Source organism: Rhinopithecus bieti, unplaced genomic scaffold (genome assembly GCF_001698545.2).
Source record: "Rhinopithecus bieti isolate Rb0 unplaced genomic scaffold, ASM169854v2 scaffold_36008, whole genome shotgun sequence".
In the NCBI taxonomy this organism is placed as follows: Eukaryota; Metazoa; Chordata; class Mammalia; order Primates; family Cercopithecidae; genus Rhinopithecus; species Rhinopithecus bieti.
In genome coordinates, this window is record NW_016816204.1 from 62,566 (window position 1) to 87,472 (window position 24,907).

Genomic DNA, 24,907 nt, shown 5'->3' on the forward strand with positions numbered 1-24,907 from the left:
GTCCTTTGTAGGGACATGGATGCAGCTGGAAACCATCATTCTCAGCAAACTATTGCAAGAATAGAAAACCAAACACTGCATGTTCTCACTCATAGGTGGGAACTGAACAATGAGATCACTTGGACTCTGGAAGGGGAACATCACACACCGGGGCCTATTGCGGGGAGGGGGGAGGGGGGATGGCATTGGGAGTTATACCTGATGTAAATGACGAGTGGATGGGTGCTGACGAGTTGATGGGTGCAGCACACTAACATGGCACAAGTATACATATGTAACAAACCTGCATGTTGTACACATGTACCCTAGAACTTAAAGTATAATAAAAAAATAAATAAATAAAATAAAATAAAATTAAGTTTATCAATGAGAACACAAGGACACAGGGAAGGGAACATAACACACAGGGGCCTGTTGAGGGTTGGGGGACTAGGGGAGGGATAGCATTAGGTGAAATACCTAACGCAGATGATGGGTTGATGGGTGCAGCAAACCACCATGGCACATGTATACCTATGTAACAAACCTGTATGTTCTGCACATGCATCCCAGAACTTAAAGTATAATAATAAATAAATAAATACATAAATAGAATTAAAAAATAAAAAATGAATTAAGTTCATTTGTTTGTTTACAATTTTAGGTCCCTGTTCCAGTGATATCATTTTTATTTAACTGTTTGAATATGTTGGACATTAACATGCTTTCAAAAGTTGAAAATATGCCAAGAAAGTACACCCCAATATCCAAGTCTCACTCCCCTCCACATCCCTTCCACTTCACTTTCCCTTCTACCTCTTGTAACTAATTTTATTGTTTTCTGCTTTATCCTTCCTGAACATACACATTCTTTAATTCTCCCTTTTTCTTGTATGACAAGTAGCACTATGGGTATTTGTTTCTGCTTTTTGTTTCATGTGATATTTCCTGGAAATTACTCCATATATTTATAAAAACAGATAGCTTTTATCAACATAGTAGTCTATTGTATGTTCCAGAGTATATTCAACCAATCTTCTAGAATGGGTCATTTATATGGTTTCTGATATTTTGCAATTATTAATAATGTGGCATGAATAACTTTGACAAAATTATTTCCAAATGCAATACAGACTCAATTTCTGAATTATACTAATTCCTATCTGTGCAGCATTTTATGTTTACTCTCATATATAATGGGGGCTGTTTTAAAGGAATAGTTAACGGCATGAGCAAACATTCATTATGTATTAACAAAAATCATATTATGAAATAGATACAATGCAAATTATATAAAAAGTATGGAGACATACATGCATGTAAAATGAACATATGATAGGATTATGGATAATTTTAATATTCTCCATACTTTTCTCTATTTCTCAAAAAAGAAAAATACATTAAATTTACAAACAAGAACAGAGACATCTATTTCTTTCTATATTTCCCCAAAAAGAAAAATAATACATTATATTTACAAACAAGAACAGAGACTTCTATTTCTGACTAAATAGGTACCCTAACAGGCCTTTTGCTAAAAATAACAACAAATGCTGGGTTAAAATAAAAAGAAAACAAAATAATCTTTTTTTGAAGTATATTGCTGAGTTGACACACAATACTCAAAAGGTTAAAACAAAGTAAAAATGGAAATCCAGCGGGGTAGGCAAACACTTAGATGTCTTTCATTCTGAGGGATATGCCAAGCCCTGTGCATTGAGCTTCAGTTTTCACAGCCATGTACAGAACTGGCAGTGATACACTGGAGCCGGCTCGAGAAAGCTAACTGTACATATCTTTTCCCAACTCCACGTTCAGTGACTTCAGGTTGGTATCGTGAAATCAGCCATAGTGCGAAATAGAAAAATGTGAGAAAGTAGGATTTTTTTTTTGGCCCTGGAGAGCCAGTTTTAAAATATTTACCAGGACACTACTGAACCCAAGGTTTAGGGGATAAATTCTAGGGTATATTAAAGACAGGAAGTCTAATTAGACTCTCCACATAAAGTTGGGATCCTAAAGAGCTACACATATGTTTAGTGTAAGAGCTGAATAGAATGATGTCTACCCTATAGAAAGAATAAGCAAAGAAATTAACTTCTTTCAAAACTTGATGCTGGGTGGAGGTAAATACATCTTTTCTGAAAATTAAACCACAAGCCCACCCTCATGAAGGTTTATGGATCTGGAACTCATGTTACCTATGCAGCCCACAAAACTTTAAGCTCAACATTTATTTGAATGTGTTCCCAGGTTGACAGTATCCCCGGCTTTTGGCAGATTCAAATGTAAATACTCTCTTTGGAAACATATCTTAATCTCAGTCTCAGAAATCACCACAAATAACGAATACAAGCTAACACACAGGAAAATAAGGCAGTTTGAGTAACAGCCAGAGGAAACAATAGACAGCAAAATCAGAACTGCATAAGCTTTAAATATTAGGCTAGGCACAAAATAGAAAATAAGTTTAATTTATTTAAATAAATAAGAGGATTGTATACATGAGAATGAAGTGAGTCTATCAAAATGATAAAGTAAACTGATTTCAGGGGAAGAAATGAAAACAGAAGTAATGATTATTATGTAAAATTCAATGTCAGGTAAAACAGAATATGAGACACTGCTGAAGACACAATTAGCAATATCAGAAGATAGATCTGAAGAAATTATCCAGAACATAGCAAACATGACAAAAAAAGGAAACTATGTAAGAGGTTATGAGATATGATAGAACAGTTAGTGATACACACATGGTTAAGCTATAAAGAAAAGCATGGGAATCATAATCATAAAATGTAGGATAATGGTTACCCTCTGGGGTGAAGAGAGGCAGGCGAATTATTTTTTTTAATTTTTTTATTTTTTTTGAGACGGAGTTTTGCTCTTGTTGCCCAGGCTGGAGTGCAGTGGCAAGGATCTCGGTTCACTGCAACCTCCGCCTCCTGGGTTCAAGCAATTCTCTTGCCTCAGCCTCCCAAGTAGCTGGGAGTACAGGCGTGTGCTGCCATGCCCGGCTAACTTTATATTTTTAGTAGAGGCAGGATTTCTCCATGTTGGTCAGGCTGGTCATGAACTCCCGACCTCAGGTGATCCACCTGCCTTGGCCTCCCAAAGTGCTGGGATTACAGGCATGAGCTACCATGCCCGGCCATATTTTATTTCTTTAGATAGGTGTTTAAGTACATACATGGTCTTTGTGTTTAAGTAAAATTTTTATTTGGAGAAATCGCTGGGGGTGGGGGGAGAGAAGTGGAGCCTGTCTGAGCCCTAAGTAATGCTACTGCCCTTGAGTTTTCTTGGAGACCCCCTCCCCAACTAAGTGCCTCTTTGCATAGCAATGGCTCCCGTCCGCATGCTCTCTGGTACCATGACAGCTGGACGGGTAGTGGCGGGTCGGTGAGGCACAGCACACAACCTAGTGGACCAGCCACTGGGAACAATGAGTCTGTGGTGGCCAAATCCAGCCTTGTCCTCCACTTTGTCAAGGGACAATTTCAAGAGTACCAGGAGAGCATAATCAGAGCAGCGTTCCTTACACAGACTGTCTGCTTAGACAACACAATAGTCAAGATCTGGGGCAGCACTGGACAGGAACAGTATGGTAGCCCAGCCCTGCTGTACTATGAAATCACCAAAAAAGATACATTTGCACCAGCCAAGAAACAGGTGAAGGAGCTAGAAAGGCAGGCCAGCCCCAACATCATCACTGTACTTGTGGGTAACAAGGCAGACCTGGCCAGCAAGAGAGCCCTGGAATTCCAGGAAGCACAGTACTATGCAGACGACAACAGTTGACTGTGGAGACATCAGCAAAGACTGCAATGAATGTAAATGAAATTTTCATGGCGATAGCTAAGAAGATTCCTAAAAATAAGCCCCAGAATGCATCTGGTGCTCCAGGCTGAAACCTCCAGGAGAACCATCCAGCAAGCAAGAGCCACTGCTGCAGCAACTGAGCCTCTCTTGCCTGCCCACTGCAACTACCTTCTCTGCCTGAACGACTAGACTGGAATCCATTCTAACCAATCGCACTCAGTAACTGGGGCCACCACTGGGGACAGGGGAAGGGGCCCATCATGATTTCTCCACATAATTTTGATCATGGGCCAGAGTGAGTTATTCTACCTGCACCTTTCTGTACAAATACTAATTCAATTTTAAGTCTTCGGTCACTTTTTAAATAATATTGATTTTCTGCTCTTCCCACTTCCTCCCCTTTCTATTGCTCTCCTACTTTTCCTTTGCTAGTAGCAGCCACATGCTCCTGTTCCCCTCACCCTTGTATATGAGGAAGGTGGGGTTGGAGCAACTACCCTTTCTTTGCCTCTTGCAGAACAGACTCAGCAAGAGCATCCGCATCCATACCTTATTTGGCGTGGTCTTGGGTTCAGGTGATGGAGCAGCTAGGGAAGGGAGAGGCAGCTCTTACTTCAGCTGGTTGTCATCAGGCTGCAGCCCTCCCCCACTCCTAACTCCCAGCTGGGAAACCACAGAATTGCCACAGCATTATTGTGACAGCCATGAACCCATTGCCCACAACTCCTCCACCCTCAGTCACCCTGACCTCTGGCACTAAGCCCTGTTCTGACCAAATCACAATGATGAGTATTGGGAAGTAGGTAGGTAAAGGGGGAGTGGGAAGGGATGGAACTGACTTTTTCTCTATTTTATATTGGATTTTTTTTTTCAACACGTAACCTATCAGTATCTTGTCAATATAGTCAGCCCATTGATCGACCTCAAATAATTTTTTTTTAATTTGGGAATTTAGATATACAGAAAAATTACAAGTATAATATACAGACTTCCTGTGTACCCCTCATTCAATTTGTTCTAATATCACTATCTTAGCGTCTTACGCTAAGACGCTAAGGCACATTTGTCCAAATCAAGAAACCAATGTTGGTGGATCATTGACTGAAGTTAAGACTTTATTTAGATTTCACCAGTTTTTACACTAATATCCTATTTCTATTCTGGACCCGATCCAGGAAACCATGTAACATTTAGTTGTTATGACTCTGTAGTCTCTTCTTGTCAGTGAGATGTTTGAAGTCTTTCTTCGTTGTTCACAATCTTGACAGTTTTCAGGAATGCTCAACTTATGTGGTAGAATGTCCATCAGCTGGGATTTGTCTGATGTTTTCCTGATGATTAGATTGAGGCTACAGGTTTAGGGAAAGAATATCAGAGAGATGAAGTTTCCACCTTTTCACATCAACATGACTTCCCATTTGTGATGTTAACCTTAATCACTTAGTTAACATAACTGTTTACCAGCTTTCTCCAATGGAAACAGTCAAGTCAGTATTTCGCTGTCTTCCAAACTCAATTTTTGGATCTGACTCACTCAATCCAGCTCATACTCTCAAGGAGAAGGGAAGTAGGATCCACCTTCTGGAGGGGGCAATATGTTATTTGGAATTCTTCTGTCAGGGAGATTTATCTGTTCTCTTCCATTTATTTATTTATGCAATTTATACATAACACCATGAACTCATGTATATTTATTTAATAAATTATCCTTAATCCAATGCTACATGTTTTATTTTGTTGCTCTAATTATTCCAGCTATGGCCATTGGGAATTCTTTCATGTTGGCTCATGTGTCCCTTTTGGCATGCTTAATCTTTATTATTTTTAAGAAATCTCTTGCCTTCTGGCACTACAAGATATTCCATGCTTATGTTGTATTTTCCCATCACCAGCCCCAGAATCAGTCATATTTAAAAGGAGTCCTGGATCCTTTTATTGGAGAATAGGATTTACAAACCGGGATATGAGCGTTGGATGTGTTTGTGGCTACTGGGATATCACTGCTTCTAGGCCTTCTCAGTGAACACAGCTAGGAAACATATGCATGTATACTAATCCACATATACACATGTATCTATGATTATTTCTGCATCTATCCATCTACATATATTAAGCTAAACATGGGTAAATACTTATATCTCCAACTCTAATTCAGTACCACAGGTTTCATTCTGGCTCTCCCCTCTTGTTTATTTATCTGTAACATCCCTTCCTGATAGTGAGAAATCTAGCTTCCACCATTCATCATCCATTTACTTATTTGTTCAACCCCAGGATACATGTAAAGGGGTTCAGAACTGTTAACCCATATCGTTATGAGAAACAAATTTACCAACTAGAATACAGTGTTTCTATAGTGTTCCTTAGTCATTAGCTTTACATTGTCCAGTCAAAATACCATTTTCCAAAGTTACTGAAGTCAGCTCCTTTTCCCCCACCTACTCAGTGAAGTTATGCCATACATTTGTAATACAATTAGATTCATTTGTTACAGCTTGCATTCCATCCTGAAATCCCTAACATTTAAAATACCTGCATACATTAAAATTAACCCTTTGTGATTTACAGTTCTTGGGGCTTTAACAAATGCATAGAATCACATATCCACTACCATAGTACCATACAGAACAGTACATCACCCTAAAAATTGCCTTTTGTATCCCCTTTGTAGTCAACCACTTTTCTTTCCCATCATTTGTAATTTCAATACCTGAAACAACTGAAAATAAGGATGCAAAATTAAAATCATGAGTCTTCACAGAATAAAACCTAAAACTGTCAGAAGAGTTAAACTGCTTAACAGTTAAACTGTAGGGAGAGTTACTACTTAAAAGTTATTGAGTTCTAGACAGGAGAACAAACATCTAAATTCTTTAATTAACTTTTTCGTGGTATTATTCCACAACATGCAAGATTATGAGATCAACTTTGAAGTTGTTCATGGTCAACAGAGTTGGATTCCAATTCTAAGCAACTATTTTCTGTATTTATAAAATATTTTTTCCAAGGATGGAACCTATAAGCTTTGGTCATAAAAATGTTTTGAATTTTTAATTGTTTAAAATAAAGCCAAAACTATTTATTAAAAACAAAACCACAGTGTAGTAACAAAAAAAAAAAAAATAGAAAACTACCTTACAGTCTATTCATTTGCTATATTAATTATGTGATTATTAGGATGAAGGTTTTTTTTTTTGGGGTTTTTTTTGTTTTTTTTTTTTTGAGACGGAGGTCTCGCTCTGTCGCCCAGGCTGAGTGCAGTGCTGGCTCTCAGCTCACTGCAAGCTCCACCTCCCAGGTTTACGCCATTCTCCTGCCTCAGCCTCGCGAATAGCTGGGACTACAGGCGCCCGCCACCTCGCCCAGTCAGTTTTTCGTATTTTTTTTTTAGTAGAGACGGGGTTTCAGCGTGTTAGCCAGGATGGTCTTGATCTCCTGACCTCGTGATCCGCCCGTCTCGGCCTCCCAAAGTGTGGGATTACAGGCTTGAGCCACCGCGCCCGGCCGATTATTAGGTCTTAATAGATGTGGTATGACAGCTGCCCAGTTTCATAGATCTAAAGCACTCACTTTCAAGGATAGCTCTTCAAGTAGACTAACAGATAAGAAAAAAACAATAAAAATGTCCAGGTTGCTTATTTGTACTGTCTCTTTCCCCTTCCCAACCCCAACCACCAGAGTACGAAAGTTTCCATTTTATTTACAATTAATAGTGTGCTAAGCCTACAGGTTTCACATACTACAGGTTTTGAGAATCATGTCCCAAAAGGCAGTATTATCTGGGGTAAGTAGTTAACTATGTAGGGCTAAGGAATATAATCTACCTACTGGCAGTATCATCATCAGTTAAGAACTTTAAGATTTTAGCTTCCTTCCCCTGGTGGCAGTGTCTAGGGTGATAACTTTTAAAAAATATTCAGATAGCATCTTAAGGTTTATAGCTGCCATAGTCAATTATAGGTAAGTAATTTGGGGATAGAAGTAGATTTAAATGAAACAGAAGCAGATTTAAAAACTCTTCTAATGGAAGCACTTGGCTCCTATAGTTCTCTCTTTTTCTAAAATGCAATTACAACCATTACATCATTGTAAATTACATGCTGAGGTTATCTCAGTAGGTATCTGCCAAATGTAAAACTTACAGAAGGTCTTCAATGTAATAACGATGTTTTATCATTTTAATTACAAACTCTTTAAAAAACTCCCTAAAGTGTACCAATTGGGGTGGTCTAAATTAACAGTATCTTGGTAGCCCAAGGGTAGCAAAAATAGATTGAACTACAAAATTTCATCATACTTATAGCAGCTGTCTTCCTGCCTCTAGGAAGCTAAGTATTTAACAAAGCAGACAGCTTGGCATTGGCATCTGATTAGCAGTGTGTTCATTGTCAGATAGAATGTGCTTGGCTCTTTTGTTCCAGGGTTTGATTAGAAATCTGGAGAGCAGAGGCATCATGTAACTTCATTTTTAAAGCTTTTGAGAAAGGTGAATACACTGTGATGGTTCCTCTGGTATTGTACCTGAAAGACTGATTGATGCTTTTCTAGTAACATGCTTTATCACACCCTAACAAATTTAAATAAGGGATTTTTGGGGGGGGGGAAATACTTCAAAGATTGAAATAGACCAATCTTAAAATCACTTTAAATATTGTACATACCAAAAATATTTTTGCAATAGAGTGCTTTGCATATTGAGTCTTGCACTAAAATACTGTTGTTGGGGAGGAAGAATGGTCATTTTAGAGTGTGTAAATACAAGACTCTATTCCTAAATATATGAATAGTCTAAATGAAGATTCAGAATGTTTTTCTAAAACCACGTGAAAAGCTTACTGGAAAAATAACACTGTCTTATAAGAATTATATTATTTTGATGGAGGTGTCCAAACATTAAACTATAAAAGGGTGACTCTCATTACCTTTTCCTCACAAATTTCTTTGAAAATTTATTACAAATGATTGTGCTTACTGGCAGAGTTCAAAATCAGTAGAGTCCATGCAAACAATCTACTTCAATGAGAAGTACATTCTTTTACTCTATCAAATCCATCGGAGGTAATCAGACTGGATGTTTTATTCAACAGGGCTGAAGAAAATTGTTCTACAATAGGTTAATTCAAAATGGCAGCATAGAAAATGCATCTGTCAGTGGGGATCAAATTACAGGGCAAGCTCCTCTCAATGCTTAGAAAAACAAGTCTGCAGTTCTACAGATTATGTGCCTGTGTGTGTTTAAAGGGGTGGGAAAGGAGCTAAATATCTGAGCTAACCTCCAATTAAAGTCAATCATAAAAACAGCCAATTTAATGAGTGCGGATTTCTTTGGGTAATTATAACACCAACCACTTTTTTCTCTTTTAAATCTGTAATTCTGCCTTCTTGTTATTGCTTGCTTTGTCATTAATCGCCTCAGGACCTTGATTTCCTAGCAACAGACTGCCACCAAACATTTGGCTCCTGTTCAACATTTTCTTTGTGAAAAATGGCACTGCTGTTGCCGCCTGGGCTGCTGCAGCTAGACTGGCTGTGTAAGTGCTCTAATAATGTATTCCACTGGAAAAAAAATCACATGATACAGGGTGCAATGACTGAGCTCAGTTAATTACTGAGCTGGGAAGTTTATCTACAATCTAAAAGCTGTGTTGGGGGAAAGGGGACTAAGGATTGAAAAGGTGTTCCTTCCATTATCAATAACTTGCAGGTAACAATATACAAAGAAACATTTTATTTTGAGGAGTACAAGTTTAAGTTTATTTGGGAAAGAGTACAAAACACCAATGTTCCCAAAATGTTGCTTGATGAAATTTTCCTCTACAAACAGTCCCAAACACACAGAAGATTCAAAGAATAGTTTGCTAAAATTTTAAAAAGCAAAATAACCTATGTATCTTTCAGCTGTTTCTTTCCTACTTAAGGCAAAAATTATTTGTATATATAAATATGCTATGAAGTAACAGGATGAGGTTTTCATTCACAACATGAACACCCAACACTAAGAATACAGAATTCAAAATGTTTTGATATATTGTGCATGTGAGTAAATATTTAATCTATAAGAGAAAATATGCTTATCACTATTTTGAAATTATTTAAGTGGGACTGAAGCAGTCAGGTCTCGTGATTGGAAACCCAAGAATAAAATAGATACTTTGCTTTTTTTTTTTTTTAAGTAGATTTACTGAGATTCTCCATGCCTTAGAAATCCTACCACCTCCCAGAAATGATAGTTATGGAAATTAACACGGCATGTCAGATATGGTTCGCTGATGCCTTGCTTTAGTTCTCAGAAATAAGGCTTTATAAGACTGGCATGTTTCAGGATTGCTGTCAGGATATGATAATTTAATATACCCAAGAGTACACTAAGAATTATGGAAGCATCTGTGAAACTAATAAGCCAGTGGACATACTGATTTTTACCAATGTGTCTACATACTATACAAAAAAACTTCCTACAAAGTATTTTCCGAAATCAGTTCATCTGAGGATGTGAAAACACTACAGTTTACCTTAAAACATCACAATCACAACCCTGACAGACTGAAATAAAAATGAAATTAGGGAATATCTATAAAGGAAAACAAAGCCTTAAAAAGTCTTCAGTTATATTAATGTGGTTAAAATGTACTGCTTTTGAAAAGACAACAAAGGAATAAAAGATATTTGAATGATTTTAAGTAATTCTGCTTATTGCTGACACTAAGTCTACAACGTTTCACCTTGAGTCTGATTCCCCACTTTATTTTTATAAAAACAAATTCTCAGTTAATATAAGAAAGGAAATATATATTTACAATGAGAAAAGTTTTAGAAATGGGCTCAAAACTTGCAAATGATTAAAAACCACCACAAGAAGCCTATCAATCTACCAGGAAAACATCAGTTGACTTTAGTAAGTAAAATATTTTTAATATTTAACTTAGTTTATTGTAGTTTTCACATTTAAAAAGTTAAACTTACAAGAAGCAACGTATCTGTGAAAAAAATATTATTAAGGATAAATAATAAAACATATAATGCTCATTTACTTTACTATATGTGTACTTCTCTGGAAAAGATGAAATAAAATATTATTGGTGGACTAGTCTACATTTGATATTTTATTTGATTTTTACTATTTCTGTAATACAAAATAATCTTAAATAATCTTGTCATTTATAGAATGAAGACAGAAACAAATACTTTGAAAGATGAATACAAAAAATGATTAGTTAGGACAGCAGAGCTGGAAAGAGTTGAGAGACTGGACAGAAATTAGATGTTTGCAGTGAAGGTGTGATAAGGGAAAATGGGAAACTTATAGAGAAAAGCATCCATGGACTTACTACAATTGAAAAAAAAAAACCTTGTGCCAGAAATCTGTATAGAGAACAAGATAAATAAGATTTTAAAAAGCAGCAATATATCTTTCAGAACATCTTCAACTAGTTAGGATTTACTAAGATCCCTAACTGGTAAACCAGGACAATGTTAGTTAATATGAATGTGCTCTAGAAGTCTGGGGCTTCAAGAAGCTATTTTCAAGGTGAAGAAAGAAAACACACGATAGATTTAAGAGGTTAGAGTCAAAAGATCCCTATTATATAGATGAGAAACCAATATTGGTCTGAAAATGGGTAACAGGACATATGGGTTCATACAAGAACTTGCCTTCCTGCTATGTACCAGAAAGGAAAAAGGTTGTTCTCTCATTTTTTCATACCAATTTACCAAATAGTTTTTTTAAGCTTGATGTACCATGTCATCCAGCCAAATCAGAAAAAAACTGGTATTTCAAAGAACTGACCCTCATGACCCTCAAACATGGTAGCATTACATACATATATATATGTGTGTGTGTATATATGTATGTGTATATATATATTTATATTTATGAACAAAAGCTTAAAAGACTCTTTATAACACTTGTAATAGAGAAACAGGCAAGAGCAAGAGATCAAAGTAGACTTATTATGTCTTCCATTACATGCCAACAATAAAGACATAAATACATTATTTGTGTAATCAGGAACAATTGTATTGTTTGTAGTCATAATAACTAGATATCGCTGAAACTATTACAAGAAATGTGGACATAAGATTAAATCCAGGGGGTATGGAGCATTACTGCTGATGGGTGTAATGTTTCCTTTTGTGGTGATGAGAATGTTCAAAAATTAGATTACAGTGATGGTAGCAGAACTCTTTAAATACACTAACAGCCACTGAATGATATTTTTTAAATGAGTGAACTCAATGGTACATAAATACCTCAATAAAAGCTGTTAAGAAAGATTAGATTCAACTTTATCTGAAAAGACAGCAACAACAGAACATGTGGGGTAAATCACATTAAACTATAAAGATTCTATAATATGTTCAGTAAATATGTTGGAAGACAGATACCCTTCTGCAGACACTCGATTGTTTATGTCCAGTTTACACACAATTTCAAAGATATGACAACTAACACATAAAAATGTACACTGCCATCCGAATGTTTATAAGTTTTTCCACTCTTAAAAATGTTTATTAAAGAGATTTAGTAAACATTTCATTTTCTCAAGCAACTGCTGATTGGTCTAAAATACATAAAGAAAACAGAAGTGAAAATATTTCAGTAGACAATTTAATTCATTTGGGGCTCTGCATAAGTGCCTACTGTCTTAACAACTAAATGCTATACATATGCTTATTTTCTTACCATTCAGAAGCAATTAGCACATAGTGTGGTTTCCAATCTCACATAAAATTCCCAGACTTTGTTATAGTGCCACAAGTCCATAACACAAAATCTACCAATCTTTATCTTTAGGGCTCTAAGCTTCTATAACCAATACTATCCCAATTCTTCATAGTAAAAAGGTTAGTCCGTGTAATGAAAAATTACATTACTTTAATATTCCCAAAGATTTCTTCTCAATCTCGGTAGGGAGTTTTACTTTTGGTAGCTGCCAAAAGTAAGACTTAAGAAAAATTATAGGAATAAAGGAGTACATTCTCCAATTTGGAAGAAGTCTTTCTGTATAAAAATCACAGTGTTACTCTAAAAAAACTAGTATTAGAATTTTACTTACTGAAGAAAACAAATTCTAGAGAAATTAAAATAAACACAAATAGGATTTCTATAATCACACTCCTTTTTTTTTTTTTTTTTTTTTTTTTTTTGAGATGGAGACTCTCACTGTCACCTAGGCAGGAGTGCAACCTCTGCCTCCCAGGTTCAAGCCATTCTCCTGCCTCAACTTCTCAAGTAGCTGGGATTACAGGCATGTGCCACCATATTTGGCTAATTTCTATATTTTTGTAGAATGTAGTTACACCATATTGGCCAGGCTGGTCTGGAACTCCTTACCTCAAATGATCTGCCCCCCTTAGCCTCCCAAAGTGCTGGGATTACAGGCATGAGCTACCACGCCCAGCCTATAATCACACTCTTTTTTTTTTTTTTTTTTTTTTTTTTTTGAGACGGAGTCTCGCTCTGTCACCCTCCTGCCTCAGCCTCCCGAGTAGCTGGGACTACAGGCGCCAGCCACCTCGCCCGGCTAGCTTTTTGTATTTTTTAGTAGAGACGGGGTTTCACCGTGTTAGCCAGGATGGTCTCGAACTCCTGACCTCGTGATCCGCCCGTCTCGGCCTCCCAAAGTGCTGGGATTACAGGCTTGAGCCACCGCGCCCGGCCCACACTCTTGTTTGAAAATTTATCCAGCAAAAATCAAAGATTCTCCCTACTAAGGTGGAAGTAACAACAGTAAATAATGTGTGTAACTTAATGAACATCAATAACATATGGAAAATGGAAAACATTAGAAACTGAACTCTAATACTAATGGTAAGAAATAGCAATAATTAAGTCTGTTTTGGTATGAGCATACCTTATTTTATTGCACTTCACAGATATCATGGGGTTTTTTTGTTTGTTTTTATTTTTTATTTATTTTTATTTTAATTTTTTAACAAATCGAAGGTTTATGGCAAGCCTGCCTTGAGTAAGTCTATGGTGTCATTATTTTCCAATAGAATGTGCTCACTTGGATCTCTGTCATATTGTGGTAATTCTTTCAATATTTCAAACTTTTATTATATCTTTTATAGTGATCACTGATCTATGATATTATTATTGTAATTGTTTTGGGATGCCACAAACCACACCCATAGAAGATGGTGAACTTAACTGATAAATGTTGTGTTTTCACTGCTCTACCAGCTGGCCATTACCCCATCTCTCTATCTCTCCTAAGGCCTCCCTATTTCTTGAGACACAACAATAATGACATTAGGCCAATTAATAATCCTACAATGGTCTCTAATTCTTCAAGTGAAAGGAGGAGTTGCATGTCTCTCACTTTAAATTAAAAGCTAGAAATGATGGAGTTTAGTGAGGAAGGCATATGGAAAGGTGAGACAGGCTGAAAGCTTGACCTCTCACAGCAAACAGGTAAGTTATCAACGGAAAGAAAAAGTTCTTGAAGAAAATTAAAAGTGCTACTCCAGTGAACACAGGAATAAGAGAGTAAAATAAGCTTATTGCTGACATGGAGAAAGTTTTAGTGGTCTGTATAGAAGATCAAACCAGGACAGCATTCTCTTAAGTCAAAACTTAATCCTGAGCATAGCCTTAACTCTTTTCAATTCTATTAAGGCTGAGAGGTGAGGATGCTGTGCAAGAAAAGTCTGAAGCTAAGAGAGGCTGATTTGTGAGGCTGAAAGAAAGAAGCCATCTCCATATCATAAAAGTGCAAGGTAAAATAGCAGGTGCTGATGAGTTACCCAGATCTTGCTAGCATCATTGATGAAGGTGGCTGCACTGAACAACAGATTGTCAACATAGACAAAAGAGTCTTCCACTGGCAGAAGATGCCATTGAAGACTTTTACAGCTAAAAAGAAGTAGATGCTTGGCTTCAAAGCTTCAATCAAAGGATAGGACGATTCTTCTGTTAGGGGCTAATGCAGCTGGTGACTTTCAGTTGAAGTCAGTGCTCATTTACCATTCTAAAAATCCTAGAGCCCTTAAGAATTATGCTAAATCTGCTCTGCCTGTGTTCTATCAGTGAAATAACAAAGCCTGGATGAATGCACACCTGTTTGAGTATGGTATGCTGAATTTATTTTTTATTTTTGAGACAGTGTTTCACTCTTGTCATCCAGGCTGGAATGCAATGGCGTGATCTTGGCTCACTGCAACCTCCACCTCCTGGGTTCAAGCAATTCTCCTGCTTCAGCCGCCCAAGTAGCTGGGATTACAGGCATGCACCACCATGCCCAGCTAATTTTTGTATTATTAGTAGAGATGGGGTTTCACCATGTCGGCCAGGCTGGTCTCAAATTCCTGACCTCAGATGATCCTCCTGCCTTGGCCTCCCAAAGTGCTGGGATTACAGGCATAAGCCACCACGCCTGGCCGGTATGCTGAATATTTTAAGCCCAGTGTTGAGATCTACTGCTCAGAAAAAAAGATTCCCTTTAAAATATTACTGCTCATTGGCAATGCATCTGGTAACCCAAGGACTCTGATGGAGACGTACAAGAAGATGAATGTTGTTTTCATGGCTGCTAAAACAACATTCATTCTGCAGCCCATGAATCAATGAGTAATTTGTGACTTTCAAATTTTATTTAAGTAATATATTTCATAAGGCTATAGCTGTCATAGTGACTCCTCTGATGGGTTCGGACAAGGTAATTGAAAACCTTCTGAAAATAATTCATCATTCTAGTTGTCATTAAGAACATTCATGGGCTGGGCATGGTGGCTCACACCTATAATCCCAGCACTTTGGGAGGTCGCACTGGGAGGATCACTTAAGCACAGGAGTTCGAGACCAGCCTGAGCAATATGGTAAAACCCTCATCTCTACAAAAATAAAATAAATGATGAGGTGGGAGGATTGCTTGAGCCTGCCTGGGAGGTTGAGACTACAATGTGCAGTGATTGTGCCACTGCATTTCTCTGCTTGGGTGACAGGAGTAAAACCCTGTCTAAAAAAAATAAAGAAGCCAGACGCAGTGGCTCATGCCAGTAATCCCAGCACTTTGGCAGGCCGAGGCGGGTGGATCATGAGGTCAGGAGATTGAGGCTATCCTGGCTAACACAGTGAAACCCCATTTCTACCAAAAATACAAAAAATTAGCCGGGCATGGGGGCACGTGTCTGTAGTCCCAGCTACTCGGGAGGCTGAGGCAGGAGAATGGCGTGAATCCAGGAGGCGGAGCTTGCAGTGAGTCAAGATCGCGCCACTGCACTCCAGCCTGGGTGACAGAGCAAGACTCTGTCTTAAAAAGAACATTCATGATTCATGCGAGGTGGTCAAAATATTAACATTAATAGGAGTTTGGAAGAAGTGGATCCCAACCCTCGTGGATGACTTTGAGGGCTTCAAGACTTCAGTGGAAGAAGTCACTGCACATGTGATGGAAATAGCCAAGAGAACTAGTATTAGAAGTGAAGCCTGAAGACAGGACTGAATTGCTGCAAATACATGATAAAACTTGAATGGATGAGAAATTGCTTCTTATAGATGAACATAGAGAGTGGTTTCTTGACATGGAATCTACTCCTGGTGAACACGCTATGAACACTGTTGAAATGACAATGAAAAATTCGGAATACTGCATAAACATAATTGTTAAAGCAACAACAGGGTTAGAGAGGGCTGACTCCAATTTCAAAGAAGTTTTACTATAAGTAAAATGCTATCAAACAGCATTGTATGCTACAGAGAAATCTTTTATGAAAGAAGAGTCAATTGATGTGGCAAACTTCATTGTTATCTTATTTTAAGAAATTGTCACAGCTACCCCAACCTTCAGAAGCCACCACCCTGAGCAGTCAGCAGCCATCAACACTAGTGCAAGACCCTCCAATAGCAAAAAGATTATTACTCACTGAAAGCGCAGATGATCATTAGCATTTTTTAGCAACAAAGTATTTTAATTAAAGTATGTAATTTTTAAAGGTGTAATGCTACTGCACACATTTGAGAGTTACCGTATAGTGTAAATATAACTTTTATATGAATTCAAAAACCAAAATATTCATGTGACTTTCTTTATTATGATATTTGCTTTATTGTGGTGGTCTGGAACTGAATCCACAATATCTCCAAGGCATGCCTGTGTTCACCTCTACATGTTACATTTAAGCAAAGATGTCTTTGCTTAACTCAAATGTTAAGACAGTTTGGGCTTCACTTGAAGTGACTGTCAAATAAAATTACTAAACATGGGTGAAAAAGATTCATATGTGTTAAGTGTCAGGAATTTTACACCAACATGAAAAGCTCCAAATAGAACAAACAACTCTACAGATTTTTTTTCATTTTATTCTCTGTATTTATAAATGAAATAGTTAAGGTCACCTGCAAGGACATTGTAAAATAAAGGCTTAAATATTCATAGTTAATCCCTAAAGAAGTTAATTAAGCAGTCCAGAATAGGATAGTTAAAAATTTGAGACAAAAATGCAGGAATAAAGTCATATGGTGATCATATGGTGATCATCGATTTGACCAATATAATGGGAGTTCTAACACATAAGAGTTCAAAACTGCACTTGGAACAGTGATAAAAGGCGAGACACAGTTTAGCTATCCCACTTCTTTAATAATCTTAGAAGAATATTATAAATTAATAAATTCCAAAAATACTTTGAACTCTATTTAAATGCTATATATAAAGAGCTGTGACATTATTTAATCAACTGTCATTCACAGACTAGCTTAAATTATAAAAAAATATTAGTTCACTTACTCTGCCCAAGTGTACTTATTGTAACAGCATAAATTATGTTACAAAGCCTTGTTCCATGGTCTAATAAGGTTTAAAGCTATCACTTTAAGTAAGTTTTTTGTTTGTTTGTTTTCAGACAGAGTCTTGCTCTGTCAGCCAGGCTGGAGTGTAGTGGCATGATCTTGGCTTGCTGCAACCTCTGCCTCCTGGGTTCGAGTGAATCTCCTGCCTCAGCCTCCCTAGCAGCTGGAACTAAGGCGTGCACCACCATGCTTGGCTAATTTTGTGTTTTAGTAAAGATGGGCTGGTCTCTACTAAAAATTTTGGCCAGGCTGGTCTCAAACTCTTGATCTCAGGTGATCCACCCACTTCGGCCTCCCAAAGGGCTAGAATTTCAGGCATGAGCCATTGCACCTGGCCTAAGTAAGTAACACTTGCCTTTTTAAAAAATATATTACTTCAATTTCTATCAGGTGACCATTACAAAACAACTTAATTCACTTTCACTGAAACTTTCTCAAATCTTTTCATGACAGAGCAAAGAATACTAGATGACATGTTCTAAATTCTGAGCATGAAATTTTGAGCAATCTTTTTAAATTTCTAGTCACATTTTAGTTTAACCATATCTTTTGGTAAATACTGCCAAAAGATAACCAAATCCCAAAAAATAGATATAATTTAATTATAAATTCATTCTAACTTGTTAATTCGATGGACACAGACTACATTACTGACACGTAAAATTTCAAATATAGGATTTCTTAGATAAGATGTCTTATAATTTATCACACTGCCTCATTTTAAGGGCTTTGTTGCTTTTAGATTACTGACAAAGATATTTAATTGTAACTGAGTATAAATGAAAGTTTTACTAAGAAAAATTGTTACTCATGGAATAGGTATGAAAAACCCATAGGGCAAACAAAGCAGGAGATGTAAAACGTAAACATTTGGTAGTGATTCTTACTTGCCTTTAATATACATATACTTCTGTTTCTTTGTAAGTATGAATTCTATTATTTACTGCCAAGGCTGTACATTTCTTCATACCATATTTCCTCTACTGACCCACAATCATACTTCCCTTACTCCAGAAGCAAACATTAGTGACATCTGAAAACCATACCCTCACAAAAACCACATTCTCCAAAGCAGTAAAATTCTAGGCTGAAAACAGATAGAAGTGGTCAAGAGAGAGTTATAAATAAATGAAGAGAGGAAAAGAGACATAGGAACTGAAAAAAATAATTTAAAAAAGAAAACAGGCATGAGTGCTAAAGGAAAACTCACCACAAGTCTCAGATTCTCACAAAATTACTGACAAGATATGACATATTATTCTTTCACTTATAGTGTTTAATTTCTAATCCATGAAACAGGGTACAAATTTGGCTGGCCTTGTTTACGCAAGGTAAGTCACAAGGTACTGAACGTTTGTTAAAATCTATTTCTTAAATATATTTTTAATACCTAAAGTTTAAAATTTTCCCCATTCATAAGCCTAAACTTGCAAGGTGATTAGTTCTTTACAGTGTTATTTGAAACTGGGAACCTTTTTTCCTATCCTAAAGAGATGTTATTTGAAGTAATGAATAGATTTCTAAACAAAATCCCACTGGACTCACAATGTAATTCAAACACTATGCAGAGATGACTAAGAAATTACAAAAAATTACAATACTAGTAATTACACAAAGATGAACAACTATATCTTAGCTGAGAGCTTTCACATTTATTTTTCAGTGATAAAATGGTATCTAGAACATTTTATAGAGTCTAGAATAATATTTGAGGGAATTTTGACATTAAATCAACCTGAAGATGAATTTAAGATTACAATTGATACTATAACAACATGAATTCGAACTGTGCAGGTCAACCTATACATAGATTTTCTTCTGCCTCTGCAAACCTCTGAGACACGAAGGCCAACCCCTCCTCTTCTTCCCCTCCTCAGCCCACTCAACATGAAGATGACCGAGATAAAGAACTTTATGATGATCCATTTCCACTTAATGAATAATAAATACATTTTCATTCCATATATTGTAACATTACCTTTTATTTAGCTTAATTTATTATAACTATACAGAATATAATACGTATACAAAATACGTGTTAATCAACTATTTACATTATCAGTAAGGCTTCCAATTAACTACTATTAGTAGTTAAGCTTTTGAGGACGTAAAAGTTGAATGTGGATTTTCAAAGGGGTCAGTGACCACAACCCCCACACTGTTCAAGGGTCTACTGTACTTTCTCATCACAACTTGCAATTTCTGCTTTTACTCAAATATTCCCCATAACACATTTATCAGTGAAGGTTATGGTCATTTTCTGACACTCCAATAGGTCAAGTAAACGAGAAACAATACTTGGGGACAAGAAAGTCAACTGGGAATGAAATCTACAGTTTAAAATGAATACAATGTTCCAGGAAAACTCAGTACAGAATTCCCATAGAGATAAATCATAGTTATTATCAAATTCAAATTCAGGCTGGGGGCGGTGGCTCACGCCTGTAATCCCAGCACTTTGGGAGTCCGAGGTGGGTGGATCACTAGAGGTCAGGAGTTCAAGACCAGCCTGGCCAAAATGGTGAAACCCCATCTCAACTAAAAGAAAAAAAAAATACAAAACTCAGTCAGGCATGGTGGTGGGTGCCTGCAATCCCTGCTACTGGGTAGGCTGACACAGGAGAATCATTCAAACCCAGGAGGTGGAGGTTGCAGTGAGCTGAGATTATGTCACTGCACTCCAGCCTGGGCAACAGACCAAGACTCAAATTCAAATAAAAAAAATTAGGCAATCTTGAAAAAAAAAAAGCGAGTTACCTGAAAAAGGGAAAAACCAAAATCAACATACAGATTTACACTTCCAATCACTATGAAGGACCAGGGAGTAGATTTATATTCTCATCTTAAAAAACTAACAATGAACAAAATATATGAAAACACAATTTTCAGGCATTGGATAATAAACAAAGAAGGGGCACAATAAGGTAAGTGCTACAATTACTCAAACTTACACCTTGAATAGAGTTCCCAGGCTGCAGAGCAGAAGGAAGAACCTAAATAGAGTCAAGTAGTTTCCATTCAGGGAGGCCAAGCTGGCTACCACATGCTGGGGCAGAGTACTGGAGAGGAGAGAGCTGCTTGAAGAAGAAAGAGGTGGAAAGTGAGAAATCGAGATATGCAAGGGATTCCTCTGGAGTCTTCAGTACACATGTATGAGGAAAGAACCAATACCCAGGTAATCAGAAAAAACCAATAACACAGTAATCAGATAAAAAAAGTGATAGAGCCGGGCGCGGTGGCTCAAGCCTGTAATCCCAGCACTTTGGGAGGCCGAGACGGGCGGATCACGAAGTCAGGAGATCGAGACCATCCTGGCTAACACGGTGAAACCCCGTCTCTACCAAAAAATACAAAAAACTAGCCGGGCGAGGTGGTTGGCGCCTGTAGTCCCAGCTACTCGGGAGGCTGAGGCAGGAGAATGGCGTAAACCCGGGAGGCGGAGCTTGTAGTGAGCCGAGATCTAGCCACTGCACTCCAGCCTGGGTGACAGAGCGAGACTCCGTCTCAATTAAAAAAAAAAAAAAAAAAAAAAAAAAAAAAAGTGATAGAATTAGCAGACATGGATATTAAAACAATTGTTATAACAACATTCCATAAGCACATGACAACATAAGCATACTATGTAGAGCCATAGCATGAGTAAAAGAGGCCCAAATCAAGGTTCAAGAGATGAAAACTACAATGTCAGACATAAAATGTCAACTGGATGAGATTAATGGCAGATTAACATTGTAGATGAAATAATTAGTAAACTTCAGAGTAATAGAAATTATTCAAGGACGGACGTGGCGGCTCATGCCTGCAATCCCAGCAATTTGAGTGGTCGAGACAGGCAGATCGCTTGAGTTCAGGAGTTTGAGACCAGCCTGAGCAACACAGAAAAACCTGTCTCTAGAAAAAATACAAAAACTAGCCAGGCATGGTGGTGCACCCAGTCCTGTAGTTCCAGCTACTTGGGAGGCTGAGGCGGGCCTTGCATTGACCCAATATTGCGCCACTGCACTCCAGCTTGGGAAACAGAATGGGAATTTGACTGAAAAAAAAAAAAAAAAAAAAAAAAAGAAAGAGCCCGGGCGCAGTGGCCCACACCTGTAATCCCAGCACTTTGGGAGGTCGAGGCAAGAGGATCACAAGGTCAGGAGTTCAGGACCAGCCTAAATAATATGATGAAAACCCATCTCAAAAAAAAAAAAAAAAAAAGAAAACCCATCTCTACTAAAAATACAAAGATTAGCCGGGCATGGTGGCACGTGCCTGCAGTCCCAGCTACTAGGGAGGCTGAGGCAGGAGAATCGCTTGACCTGGGAGGCGGGGGTTGCAGTGAGCCAAGATTGCACTACTGCACTCCAGCCTGGGTGACAGAAAAGACTCCATCTCAAAAAAGAAAAGAAAAGAAAAAAAGAAAAAATAGGGGAGAGAGTAATTATTCAAAATGAAGAACAGATAGAAAACAAAATATTGAAAACAGAATCACTGAGACATGGGTCAACTACAAGTGGCTTCTTCTTCTTCTTCTTCTTATTATTATTAATATCATTATTATTTTAATTGGAGTCCCAAAGGTAGACGGAGATGGAAAGAGAAAATATGACTACAAGAGTTTATTGCAAGAGTTTCCAGAATATGGCATAAGGAGGAGAACTGTAGTAGATTCCAGTGAGTTGAGGAAATAGAACTGAGAGTCTGGGAATTTCAGAGCAGTTAAGAGCTGAAAGATCACAATATCAGAGAACAGAAAGATTTACAGAGAAACCTGGAATTCTGTAGAGGGTCTTTTCTTAAATATATACCAGGTCAGTACCTGGGAAAGAAACATCCAAAAGTATTAAGAGGAAAAAAAAAAAAAAAAAAAAAAGAGGGAACAGTACCTGAGGCACATATGTATTTGGAAATAGTGGCTATTTTCAAGACCTAGAGCAGAAAATCTCACTATTTTTCTCATCAAAGTCTCCAATGTTTTTGGCACCAGGGACTACTTTTGTGGAAGACAATTTTTCCATGGAAAGGGTAGGAGGCATGGTTTCAGGATGAAACTGTTGCACCTCAGATCATCAGGCATTAGTTAGATTCTCATAAGACACATACAACCTAGATCCCTCGCTTGCGCAGTTCAGAATAGGGTTTGTGCTCCTATGAGAATCCTCTGCTAATCTGACAGAAGTAATGTAATCAGGTAGTAATGTTTGCTGGCCCACCACTCACCTCCTGCTGTGTGGCCTGGTTCCTAACAGGAACTGATACAGCTGTAGTACCTGGGATTAGGGACCCCTTAGTGCTCTCTGCCATGGAATACTAAGAAAAGTCTTGCCCCAGCAGTAGGAAATATTTAGCTTTATTTATTTGATGAGATTAATAGCAGTTCAGGTATTATAGAAGAAAATATTAGTAAAATGGAAGGCACAGCAAAGGAGGTATGCAAAATAAAACACAGAGAAAGAGACAAAATAAAAAAAAGAGTATCAGTGAGTTATGAGACAACTTCAAGTGGCCTGAAAGGGTCAGAAAACCAATTGAAGATATCTAATGGCTGCAAATATTCCAAAACTTCATAATAAAAACTAAAAACTCATAGCTCTAAGAAGTTAAACAAAACCTATGCATAAGAAACATGAAGAAGAATACACTAAGGCCCATCATAACTAAACTGATCAAAATCAATAATTTTCTCTCTGTGTGTGTATTTTTTGTAGGGATGAGGTCTCACTATGTTGCCTAGGCTATTCTTGATCTCCAAGCCTCAAAAGCTATCCTCCCATCTTGACCTCCCAAAGCACTGGAATTACAGGTGTGAGCCACTGCACCTGGCCTCATACAGAAAATCTTAAAAGCAGCAAAATTTGGGGAATTGGGGACGTGAAATATTGAAGAACAAAAGAATGTCAGATTTCTTATCAAGAATTATGCAAGTAAGATGGCAATGGGGTAACATTTTTCATGTACTGAAAAACTGTCAAACTAGAACTGTATATCTGGCACATAAAGATGTTTTCAAACATACAAAAGCTGAAAGAATTTATTACCAACAGATCCAAATACAAGAGATGTTAAAGAATGCCCTTTAGGCAGAAGGAAAATGATACCAGATGGAAATCTAATTCTAACCAAAAGGAATGAAGAGAACTAGAAATGATAAATACATGAGTAAAATATGCTTTTCTTATTAAGTCTTTAAAATATATATTTGACAATTTAAACAAAAATAGCAGCAAGGTTATGATGTTTATAATATATATGTAGAAGTAAAATGTATGTATTGTAAGTTGTGAGACATACATTAACAAAGCTGATTAAAAAAAAAAAACAACAATTAGGCTGGGTGCAGTGGCTCATGCCTGTAATCCCAGCACTTTCGGAGACCAAGGCGGGCAGATCACAAGGTCAGGAGATCGAGACCATCCTGGTTAATATGGTGAAACCCCATCTCTACTAAAAACACAAAAAATTAGCCTGGCGCGTGCTAGCAGGCGCGTATAGTCCCAGCCACTTGAGAGGCTGAGGCAGAAGAATGGTGTGAACCCGGGAGGTGGAGGTTGCATTTAACCTTAAATGTAAATGGACTAAATCCCCAATTAAAAGAAAAAGACTAGCAAATTGGATAAAGAGTCAAGACCCATCAGTGTGCTGTATTCAGGAGACCCATCTCATGTGCAGAGACACACATAGGCTCAAAATAAAGGGATGGAGGAAGATCTACCAAGCAAATGGAAAAAAAAAAAAAAAAAAAAAAGCAGGGGTTGCAATCCTAGTCTCTGATAAAACAGACTTTAAACCAACAAAGATCAAAAGAGACAAAGAAGACCATTACATAATGGTAAAGGGATCAATTCAACAAAAAGAGCTAACTATCCTAAATATATACGCACCCAATACAGGAGCAATCAGATTCATAAAGCAAGTCCTTAGAGACCTACAAACACACTTAGACTCCCACACAATAATAATGGGAGACTTTAACACCCCACTGTCAACATTAGACAGATCAACAAGACAGAAAGGTAACGAGGATACCCAAGACTTGAACTCAGCTCTGCACCAAGCAGACCTAATAGACATCTACAGAACTCTCCAACCCAAATCAACAGAATATACAGTCTTCTCAGCACCACATTGCACTTATTCCAAAACTGACCAAAGAGTTGGAAGCAAAGCACTCCTCAGCAAATGTAAAAGAACAGAAATTATAACAAACTGTCTCTCAGACCACAGTGCAATCAAATTAGAACTCAGGATTAAGAAACTCACTGAAAACCACACAACTACATGGAAAGCAAACAACCTGCTCCTGAATGACTACTGGGTACATAACGAAATGAA

General features: G+C 37.4%; 1 protein-coding gene and 1 pseudogene across 2 annotated transcripts in view; one reads left to right on the plus strand and one right to left on the minus strand.

Moving 5' to 3' along the window:
- Positions 1-3,254: 3,254 nt before the first annotated feature.
- Positions 3,255-3,938, plus strand: LOC108516848 (ras-related protein Rab-5C pseudogene; annotated as a pseudogene).
- Positions 3,939-4,889: 951 nt separating this feature from the next.
- ADK (adenosine kinase) overlaps positions 4,890-24,907 on the minus strand; it is a 285,891-nt gene continuing 265,873 nt past the window's right edge. The window contains exon 7 of one of the 2 annotated variants that reach the window (XM_017854550.1): positions 4,890-5,147. The gene's annotated coding sequence lies outside the window, so the exon portion shown is untranslated. The remainder of the gene's footprint in view (positions 5,148-24,907) is intronic. The other variant, XM_017854551.1, reaches the window with a different exon arrangement.